Genomic DNA, 12,052 nt, shown 5'->3' with positions numbered 1-12,052 from the left:
AAAATGGATTATCCAGAGATTCAAGAAAAGAGAAACCTGGCAAAAAGCATTAATTTAATGAGGATATCTGTTATCTACAATTGTCTATTTTATATCATCAACTGCTTCAGAAGAGGGGAAAAAACTGTCTAATAATTCTTTGAATTCTACCGAAACACTTAGCATATAAATATCCAACTAATGCTCATTGATACATTATTCTAAGCATACTAGGCATAAACCAAATACTTTTTATCCACCTATGATAATTTTCATCTCTGGGATAAGAAATGAGCTGATAAGGTTTAATTGATAAAGGAATGACAAAGTTAAGCCTTAAAAAATATGGGGTTTCAAGAAATTGAAGAATGGAATAAAAACATGCATTTAAAAAGATGCTAGTAATGCATTAAATGTCATACCTTTGAAATTACCTTGTTTCTTAATTAGAATTCTTCAAGCATATCAATTGAACTTGTCCTCACTGAGAACCACACCCTAGGCAAATTCAAAGCATGGAAGGGAATTATTTTCTAGTTAATGGAGCATGTAAGTTTATTTTAATATTCAAGGTTATGATGGGTGAAATGTAAACTGAGAAGTTTTCCTTTTTATCACGGGTCATGGTATAATAGCAGTACTTACTTTATGAAATAAATGTCCAATTACCATAAAACAAATGGAAGGTCATTACATTTTACTTGGCTTTTGTATGCAGTCTATGAAATGTGTTTCCTTACAAATTGGCATGCTGTAATACTTTGTGTTTGTAGTCAATCCAGGGAGCCCGGCCTTATCTTTTCCTCATTACAAACCACATGGGCTCCATTCTCGCAATGATAATTTAGTCTTTCTCATCACTGAACCTTTGCATTAACCATTCTCTCTGCTTAAAATGACTTCTTCATTCTTCTACCAATCCACAAACATTTTCCTTTTCAAGACATTTCAGAAACTCATCTCTCCCACATTTGCCTTCCTTAGGACTTCCCTAATCTTTTGTAATTATACATATGTGAATCTTGGGTCAGTTAGCCTAATTTGCTCGATAACCCAAGTAATGAGACGAATGAGTCTCTTGTTTTGGCCTGAGAAAAGATTGCTACTTTCAGCAATCTACATGTCTGTCTATAGGGTGAGGGCACTAGGAATGTAAGGGGAGGACTGGTTAGGAGTGTGTGTGGCTCAGTGCTAGTTACCATCCTAGGAACAGAGTTTGCAATATATCCCGATACCACTCTTCACTGCAGTGGTTCTTTATAATTGTGTGTTTATTTCATTTGCCTTTCCCTGTCTCCACCATTAAATTCTATTTATTTCTTCCATTTATGGTGAGCCTTTGAAACCAACAATGATAGAATTACTATGTGTTTCTCTGAGGAGGAGTGAGGATACTTTGGTTGATGATGCCAAGGTCATGAGCCCAGCTGCCTTCATAGCTCAGGCAAGTTACATAAATGTGCAAAGACACACAGCATTAGACAAGGAGCAGAGTCTGTGGAAGCAGGAGGGTACCTGACCAGCCTAGAGGCATTCAAGTGCAAAAATTCACAACACCCCTGCCAGTCCAATTTGGCCTTCCAGTCACTAGTTTGCAACCCCTGATGCCCTTATTTCTTGCTCTGAGCCTGTGAGGTATGTTGGTGGTGACAGGGTGATTAGCTACATTTTATTGTGCAGGAATTGAGACCCAGAATAGTAACTCTTAGAAGTCACACAGGAAAATCAGCTTCATGCAGATGTCTTGTTCAAAGAGAATAGATTGCAAAAAAAGGTAAAACAAAAAAGCATAATCTAAAACCTGGGAATGAATAAGACGAATTCCCTTAAAGGAAAATATTCTAATATTTAGAAGCAGTTTTTCAGCACATTCAGTACGTTTTAAAAACATGATGAAATCAGCCAGTCCCTTTACTGTGATTTGGATATATATATACACATACATACACATGAACGAACACACACACACATTTATTTTTATGATTAAATCCTAATTGCCCTGGGAAGTTTGGCATCTCGTCCTTCCTAAGAGATTTTGGCTAATATGTGAACTACCTTGATTTATAGAAAACCTCATTTTAAGGGCTGGATCGTTCCTTTCCTAGATCTCCTACAGGTTCTCTCTGAGATGATGCTTTACGGTTATTACTCTTAGTTTCAACGGGAAAGGAAAGTTTGGGAAGAGATCCTTGAATCCACTATTTAATGTGAATGCTTTGAAATTTTTATTCACTTCCACTACAAGCTGAGAAGTAGGCAAAGCATATTCTGCAAATCAAGCCCTTTAAAATTCCGCTGCAAAGTGTGGACTTGACTGACTGCAAGTGGAGCTGTCAGCTCGTACAGGCATCACTGTCAAAGGGCCGTGTCATCTGTCAGTGTCGGTTCCAGCTCACTGTTCCACATAGAGGGAATGCACTGTTGCCTCCCAATTGATAACACGCTGCCAGAAGCATGTTACTTTCTCATCCGTCTTCTTGTAGCTGTCAAAAATGGAATCCATTAATTAGTTTGTTCTTGTGAATTTTAGTTGTTCTAAAGACATGTAAATTTCAAAGTAAGACAAATAAAAATCCCAACCCAAACCATGAGGCCAATAAGGGCTCAAAATCCCGAAGTGGCAGCTCTTGCTGACAGTGGTGAGAACTGACCAGCTAAACTCTGCCTTAAGTGAATGTAATGATGTGGCTAGTTTCCCGTCCCTTTTAATGAGAGCATGTTTCCCAAGGCAGCAGAGGGATGGAGAGTTAGAGCAAAAGGCGGGAGACGCCCTTGAACATGGCTCTAACTAGTCAGGCAGTTTGATACAACTTAGGGAGTCTGGTTGCTGCTGCTACTGCATGATTACCTTTTTGTATGTTATTCCTCTCCGGTGGCTTTCAAAAAAAGTTTGATGGGCTTTATTTCCCTCATTTTGGTGGTCCCAGAAAGCCTAGGCAATTCTATAAACTCCATATACTTTAGACAGGATGCCTCATGTGTAATTCACTTCAGCATTCCAATATACAGTATATCTGTGAATTGAAGGAATAGTCCATAAAAAAGTTGAAACAAATATATTGAACAATCTTTATGTCTGGGGTAGTATATTGCAAAAATGAGTACGGTTCAGCTTAACTCAATTTTCTCTCTCTCCTTTTCAAGGCAGTGATAAAGGATCGCACTGACAGTAAATTATTTTATTCTATTCAATTCAATAAGCATTTATTAAGTGACTACTCTGTGTAACTCACTGCGCTAGGTACTCTGGGAAATACAAACATGATTAAAATACAGCCTTAGTCCTCTAGAAGCTCGTGCTTTAGAAGAAGAGGCAGAGGCACACACAAAGAGCCCTAATTCAAGATAGACTGCGGGCACTTCCTAAAGAACGGGCCTTGGAAGAGAGGAGAGAGAGAGATGAGCTCCATGCCAGGGACTCCGGGAGGGAATCCTGGAGTGGGTATTGTTTAAGCAAGAATTTGAAGGGAAGGACCACTCTTTGCACAGCTTTAACGTCCTCATTTTTAAAGGCTATCCCACATACCGAGGGAAAGTATACACCAATGAGTCTGAAAATGACCAGGAATACTAAACTTGCCCAGGTGGAGATGAGCAGGGAAGAACTTTCCTCACTGAGGTACCAGCACGAGGGCTGCCCCAGTGCAATGGAGGGAGGACTCGGGGATCAAGACATCCTTCCGAGCACTGCGCCTTTAACTAAAGGTGCTCCCTTTGTGGACAATGTATGGGGAAGTAGTTGATTAGGATTACATTGATTAATGATCCAGAGCATAAACAAATGGTAACTCTAACTAGAAGCAGCTGAGATTTTTTTCCTTCTTTTTAGGTTTGCTCATCTCCAGCCAGGATATAATATGGGAGAAGTGCGGCCACTAGAATGAATGAAAAGGAAGATAAAAAAATAATTCAGCAGAATCTTTTTTAAGAGCATCAAAACATTTCAGGAATTTCTGATCCGTTGCCTGCAAACAGCATGGTGTTTAGGGTTATTCGAAGGCCCTGCAGGGAAGGGACTTGGTTTTGTTCATTGCTGAGTCCCTGCAACTCAGAAGAGTACATGGCTCAGAGGAGGAATTCCAGCAGCATTCGCTGACCGCTCTTTTCACAAAACCTATCAGCTGTGGCTTAGCCCGGTCTCGCAAGAGACACTGCTCTGCTCAGCTGCGTGCTGCCCCTCCGCAGGAGGGAAGACTGTAGTTTGAGATGAAATGTTACTCGAAAGACAAGAACCTTTTAGCAGGTGCAAAATATGGATATTTGGCCATTTGGTCAGAGCTATTTCTTACGGCTTGAGTAAAACTGATTTAAAAGGAGAGGAAACTTAAACTGAGAGCTTAGAAAAATGAACTACGACAAAGGACCTTGGCTAAAGCTGAAAATGATTGAAATGCTCGTGTTTCTTGCTATGAAATGCTAGCAATAAGGTTATACCTGGAATGAAGGGAAGTTGTCAACTATTTGGTTAATTCAGTGCCCCTACATGGTCCATTTTAATTCAGTGAGTAAAATATATTTTATGTGAATAGAACTAGTTTGACCACCTTCATGTGAAAATAAACCGGGCCACGGTAACCTCTAAGCTTCACTTTGGGATATACAGGTCCAGCCTTGGTGTTTATAGGTGAAGGATGTTGGCCAACAGCTTCACGGCTTCAGGTGCAGATAATTTACTTAAGTGTTTCTGAGTCAAGAGGAGTTGATGTGGGGACCTCTCTAAATCGAAACAACGGGGGAGACACACATAGGAAACATTAGTACCTGCTAAGGGTAGAGCACAGATACAGGCAGAAGGAATATCTGAATTCTTCTACCCAACCCTTAAAAGTGGGCACTGGTTGCAGTGGTGAGTTGTTCAGAGTCCTGGAGGTACCCTTCTGGGCCAGGCCATTAGCTGCTGGGACAGTGAAGGAGAGGCAAGGGCAGCAAATGTGGGGAGCATTATGAGGTGGGGTGCTAATGACAACAGCCATTTTCCACAGGTACAAAAATATTTTAATCTCTTAATAGTCAGTAGAGTCAAACCAGAGCACACCAGTGGAAAAATTATCCCTGAATATAGGCATAAGATCTGGATTCTCTCCCCGAGGAACTTCTAATGAGGGCTCAACCTTATTCAGAAGGATAGTCCAACTGGACTGAACGTTAGACCCACTGACCAGAGGAGAGTGTTGAGAAAATTGGCTGGGTCTCATATGTCTGTACATAGATCTATTGTAAGAATTCAGATCCTGCCTAAAATGCCAGTCCCTGCCTGGCTGGGGTAGGATTGGTGTCTTTTAAGGGCTGCTGATACATATCACAGAGAGGGAGCAAAAGTTCCCTTGAATCATTTGGGGGTTATGCTTCTCTACGGTCCTTCACACACTCTGACACAATGTTACTCTCCACATCAAAATCCAGTTCACTTAACTTCTACACATATGACAGAACTGAACTGGTTTTGGCCCTTCTGATCCTTTCTAGTCAGCAACAACATCTTGCTTCCCTCAGATCAACTTTCCTCCCTCTTTCTTTCCCTTCAACTCCCCCTCATCCAACCTTCTCTCCATAAGTGATTATTAAAATTATTATGTCCTAGGTACAAGAAATAACTTTAAACCAGGGATCATGTTAACACGGAAGTGCATACCAGTAACTCATGGATGGTCTATCCCAAGACTCCTCCACCCCTAGCAAACCACTTTCAGTGAGTAAAATATATTTTATGTGAATAGAACTAGTTTGACCACCTTCATGTGAAAATAAACCGGGCCACGGTAACCTCTAAGCTTCACTTTGGGATATACAGGTCCAGCCTTGGTGTTTATAGGTGAAGGATGTTGGCCAACGGCTTCACGGTAATGAGTTGACAGGCCCAACAGGGGATGGATGCTGTTGGAGTGGGTTACTATAGGAAGAGCTGTCTCTTGGAGCAACAAGATGAGTCATCCCTCACACAGTGGCTGAAAAGCTTTGCAAGTTGCACCAGAGCCTTCCCTCTGCACATCTCTCCCTTGCTCTGATAAAGATGGGCCATTGCTGTGGTCTTACCCATGTAACCGCCATCTGACGACCTGGGTCCCCACAAGGCAGATGGTAAAATCATTAACTGGATTTCGGTCCCATCAGAGTTAAGTATCAGTCAAAAGTAGGTTGGATTTACCTACCAAGAATCCTTTCTAAAAACGAACACACTTGAAGTTGGAAGCCCCTGTGTGCTCTTTCCGGTAGAGGAATCCCTTAGAGATACTTGATTTCTCCTTTAACTTTCTTTTTTATAATGAACATATTTATCCTTGACTATGAACTTCTGCCATAAAAGAAGACAGCAGTTTGGTTACTTGTCTATAAATAATACAGCAAGATCTAGTAACCTAATTTCTATATGTAAGTTTCCCCCTTCTAATTGAATGCTTCTTCTCTTTCTTTTCATTAAAGTCAGCTTCTCGTGACCTTTAAATTCAGTTAGAAAAGTTAATCCTCTGGTTAATCTGGACCAATTGGTTTCTGAAACACCACTCAGTGACAAACCATTATTTCTAGCTCAGCTTTTAATTGGTTAGAATGTTATTGCTGCAAGATCCAGTAGCTGTCAGCTTTGCCTGCTAGCCACTCAGCGCCTTCTGGACGTCTTCCAAGTCATTAAAGCAACATCTCCTGTTCAAGCTGGGGATATTTATCCTGAACCCAAGCCCAGTGCTCTCTCCTGCTCTTATTTAATTAAGGCCTAGGGAATGTTGGAGGGAGTCCTGCTACAGACTGGGGACAAGTACACTTTTGGGAGGGGGAAAAAAAACCTTGAGGTTCAACTTTTTTATGTTAAATGCTATTTTTAAGTTATTAGGTGAAACTGCCATATGAACCACAACTTAGCATTGATGCTAAATATGTGTTTTCACAGATGTTCTATAACTTGCCTCAGCTTTGAATTTCCTCCTATACTGAAGAGCCCAAAAGAACCCAATTATGTCACAGAGGAATACTTATCTGATGTCCAACATACAGATAATATATTACAATTATTTCGCTCTTATAAAGAATAGAAGCTCTTGTGTTTTCTTTCTAATCATCCTATTAGTATCCAGGTGCCATAACTAATAGCCAACGATCATTGCAGTCACCCTTCTTTTAAATAATCACAGACTCAAAAGAGATGATCCCCATATATTTTTTCCAGCAATGTACCTAGAGAGAGTGCTGTCTGTGGGCCTGTTGTCAGAATCCAGGTTCAGGCCTGGGATTTCTCCTGACTAGCTGAGTGATTGTGATTAAGTTATTCATGTTCTCTGGATGCCAGTGGCCTCCCCTACAAGATAAAAGTGAAACACCATTTATCTTATGGTTTTAAGTGGTGGGTATTCATTTAAAAAAATGTATAAGAAACGCTTTGAAAACACCGAGAGTCATACAGGCAAAATTTAATTAACATACAACAACGAAAAAAAAAATACAATCATCACGTTCAAGGAACTCTTGGAGTGACAGACAGAGTCAGGTTTTGTCGCATAAATGAGAGTCTTTCTCTTGCAATCGTGACTCACCCTTTCCTGGTTTCTAGGGCCCCAGAGTCCCTGCTCCAGTGTCTTCTCCTTACTCTCTATGCCCTCACTTTGTCTGATTTCATTAAGGGGCCAGGGGCAGGGAAGATGCTTCTTCCCCATTCTGGACGATTCCTTCCCTGTGGAAATATCCCCACAAGTGAAACCTTCCTGGTCCCTTTTCCTCTTCTCACTTCTTTGACCCTTTGGTAGGTCAAGTCAGTTATTAAATCGATAGATTTGGGAAGAAGGAACTGAGTATGCTTAGCTCAACACATCCCTTGTTGTCTCAGCACTGTGTTTCCAAGCACGTAAGATTCATGGCCAAGGCCCTGACCTAGCAGGGGTGGTCCCTGAGAGCTCACCTGTCACCAAATGGGTAATTTCCATCTAATGCTGGCATTCAGCATTGCAAAGTCTTCTTCTCTGCAGATGCGAACCCTGTTCCCTTCCCTTGTATTTTTTGATCCAGAACTCATGTGAAGAAAAGGGCTATTATGCATCATTTGTTGGACACCCCCACATAAGCCTTCCAAATTTACAAACCTACATTTCTATGCTGTGTTTCCCACTGAGCTTCTGTTCCATATACCAATTGCCTTTTAAAGAATCCTATATGGATGCTCTGTTTGTACGTAAGACCCACACACAAAAAACCCTGACCTAAATTATTAAATTAAACAAAACTCTTCATTTCTCCCGGATCCCATTAGATTGCAATCCTGTATTTGCCGGTCTCAGTGGGAGAAAAGAGGCAGGGAACTGCCATAATCTGACCCCTGCGTCATACAGGAATACCATGAGGGTTCAGGAAGGTTTACTGAGTGAATAAACCCGTGAGGGAGCAGAAGTGAACCTGCTGGGACGGGTGTGCCCTGGGCCAGCCCTCTTCTGGGTCCGGGCACCCTTCTGATCCCCCAGCTCCAGGCTGATCCCAAGATCCCATGTCAGGGCAACCAGCAGAACTACACAAAGATTTCTGAGAGCACAAAAGTGAGATGTCAGCTCCACGGGGCCCTGGGCTCTGAACTGTCGGCCCAGCACAGCTGTTCTGCTGACGTGGATGAGTCGGTCATCGGACACTCTATGGGGGGGGGGTACGCCATCCCCAGCCTCTCTACCTCCCTGTATTCCCCAGTTGGGCTCCCTCCCTCATTTCTTCCTACACCCTTCCACACCTTCTCCAGAACACACACAAACCCTCTTCATCCTTAACCTCTTTTCCTATTGGTCCTTCTCCTTTCTTTTTCTAACTGAAACCAGGCCATGCCCCACAGGCACCACCTCCCCTGCAGCCTTAACAAGTGGCAGCCATTTTTCTTACACTCCACCTCCAAATGGACCTAGAGCTGCCATAAGTTGCCTCCTCACTCCTCATTTCCTTACAGAAGGCCTGACCCTCTCATCTGCCTTTAAGTCCCAGGCTCCTTTGGGGCTCTTGGCATCAGACACACCAACTAGAATCCTTACTGGTTCCAGTCACCTGCCAACACGTAGTCATTCCATTCTTTCCTCAGAGATGTTAGTGCCAGACTGGTTGTCACCCCTCACACTGCCTCGGTCTTAACTTTCAGTGATTTTTATATTCAGAGGGACAATACCTGTGATATTCTAGGCCTTTCTCCCCAATAACCTTGGCCTATATCCTATCTCAGTCACTCACTCCCAGGGTCACAGTCTTTGTCATTAAAGGCATCTGCAACCTCTCCATAATCTTCATTTCAAGCCCCCTATTCCTCTATTTCCTATCGATTCCTTCCGGGACCCTGATTTCAAGAGTATCTCAATTGGGGCTCCCATTCATTGACTCCACCACCCTTTCCCCACCCACCTTCCCATGGTGTCTTCATTTCTTTCCGAATCTGATGCCATTTTGACAAATATATGATGGAAATGTGAAAGGAAACTCTGCAGAAGAAAAAACAGAAATGAGAGGGAATCTGTTTTTATATCCAAAATGATAATCCTAACATGAACATTGAAATCCAAAACGTTTCCTCAGAATTGGGGGATTTATTTCACTCCTACTGTTGGGCCAGGAAGTCAGCCTTCTGGACTCCATGTAGTCAGAGTCCCAGGGCTATTCCTGTGCCATTCCTCATATCAAGTAGATAATGGAGGAGTCCTTTGCAGAACAACACAAACCAGCAAGGCCTCAAAATACAAATTCTTTTGACGGTATAGACTAATTTGACAAAAATCTCTTACTTGGTGGTCCCTGTGATGTCATGACTCTATAAAGAGTTATAGTCCAATTCATTTCTGGAACCCATTCTACTGCTGGGCAGACAAACCCAACTTTAATTTTACCTTTCTCCCACAGCACCTGATGAAGTGACTGATAACTTCATTAGAAGAGTAGATGGGGCTGTTATTATACATTAACAATCACTTCTAGAAAGAGAAAGATGTACCCACCGGTGCTCAGACAGAAGAGGCACGAACTCATGATTGCTGTGTGAAAACAAGTCATTTGACAGTAATATACCTTGAAATAGTTTGGAACTTCATTTAAAATAACCTATTCACATTCAACTACAGATGGAAAATAACATGGAAAATAAGGTGAGTAAAAGCTCTCCTTAAAAATTCACCTTAAAAACTATTTCTTATATTGGTTACTTCTACTGGGGGGAAAAAAGATGTCATTGAATACAGAGGGGAAAAAATTAGACTGGATATACTAATTAGGTAGCAAGTCTATCTAAAAATAGATAGGGATCTTTGGGGATTGAGATGTCTATTTATCTATCTATTCTATCTATCTATCTATCTATCTATCTATCTATCTATTTACTTATCTATCGCTCTCATGTCGTGAATTTGATAAGAAATAACATTGTGTTATTTTTCTGTGTCTTTTCATTTTTACCACATATGGAATGAATCATATCAGAATTCAGACAGAAAGGATGGATCCTTATTAACTCTTTGCCTGAAGAGGAAGAATTTCTGAGCATTAACTATCTGCCACTTTAAATCAATTAAGTACCAAGAGAGCCATAAACTGGCCCAGGGCCGGAATCTGTTGTGAAACTTCCTGGAAAACTGGAACAAAGAAAAGATGCTAATTTCTCAGAGTAGGGGGGTAACATCCTTTTAATTGAATCAGATTATTTTTTATTTTCTGGATTTTAAAGACTGACCAGGACACTAAGTACCTCCAATAAATTTTAGCCCAATCAATAGGATGCAAAGATTAGAGAACTCTGCCATTCTTTTACCTGACAGGTAGCAAGGATCAGTGAATTAACAGAGGACTGCTGTCAGCACACTCAATAATGTTCATGAAACTTCACATGGGAAACTTCACATGGGAAACTTCACAAAGATTACAAAACTTCTCTGGACCTCCATTTTCTCCATTTAAAAGCAGCTTTATGCATGCCTTTTAAAAGTGAAACTTATTAAATTTTCCCCCATTAAAAACATTTGCAAACATGAACAGGTTATGAACAGGCTTGGAGAGGAAGCGTGAGCAAAATAATTATATTTTATTTTTTCATAAGATTGTCCTAAGGAGACTGCACTGGTGGGAGTGGGGTTGGAGACATGGAAACAAATAAGGGGACTGTCCTGATAAGCTAAGACAGAGATGATGAATGGTGGCATTGGGGGAGGAGAAAGGGACAGAGCAGAGATATTGTAAGGGACAGAATTTATCGCTTCCATTTTTCTGGTCCACTTAAAGCCAGTTGGTGGTATGACTGCACCCATATGTCTCATGATATATGGTTCTTTTCTCTTTCTCCCTTCTTCTTTCCCTTCTACATCTCATATACCTGATTCCCTATTCTTTTCCTCAATGTTCCTTCTTCTATTACTCATGCCCTAGCTCTACCAGTCAAGTGTATGGCTTGGCTGGTCTTCCAGAATTCAGGACCCTGAAGGCCCTGTGGGCATAATGCTTGTGCCAGATGAAGGGTCTAATGGAGATGTCACAACCCCTGATTTAACTGTAAATAGTAAACCACTAAACGATCTCAGGCACTAACACCAAAAACCCTAACAAGAGACACATTCCTATTTACTTCTCTACTATGGGTGAAAATCATGCAAGATAAACAAGTAATAGATAAACAGAGGGGGAGAGAGAATAAACAGTGATGGCAGTAATTACAATGCTTACCATCTGGTGAGAATTGGTGTCTTTTACTAAACGAAAGAAGTTCTATGGTATAAGATGATACAGCAAAAAAAGCTTTCAGTCGTCTAAATAAGATCAGTAGTTGGTGTGATGAGCACATGAGGCCAGGAATAGCAGCTCTGGAAACCCTCAGACCCCTGTGTCTCTCCCCTGTAGAAGTTCAGTGACCGTGTGCCAGAGGAATGGGTACTGTCCACTACCACAGAAGAGTGTGCTTCAGTGGAAAGCCGTAGAAAGCAGTGACAAGAACAGACTGTGGTCAACCCAGCGCCATCCCCAGGTCCTTCCAGACTCCCCCCACCACCCCAGGGAAGAAACCTGGGAATAAAATTCTCCAGAATTCTTTGTTTCGCAGGGTCTCAGATGAGATTCTGAGGGTGAGAGGCACTCCCATGAGATTTAGAGG

The sequence above is a fragment of the Enhydra lutris genome, unplaced genomic scaffold, assembly GCF_002288905.1.
Source record: "Enhydra lutris kenyoni isolate GAN:26980312 unplaced genomic scaffold, ASM228890v2 scaffoldscaffold58, whole genome shotgun sequence".
Taxonomy (NCBI): Eukaryota; Metazoa; Chordata; class Mammalia; order Carnivora; family Mustelidae; genus Enhydra; species Enhydra lutris.
The sequence above is the reverse complement of the archived record's forward strand: the minus strand, read 5'-3'. Positions refer to the sequence as shown.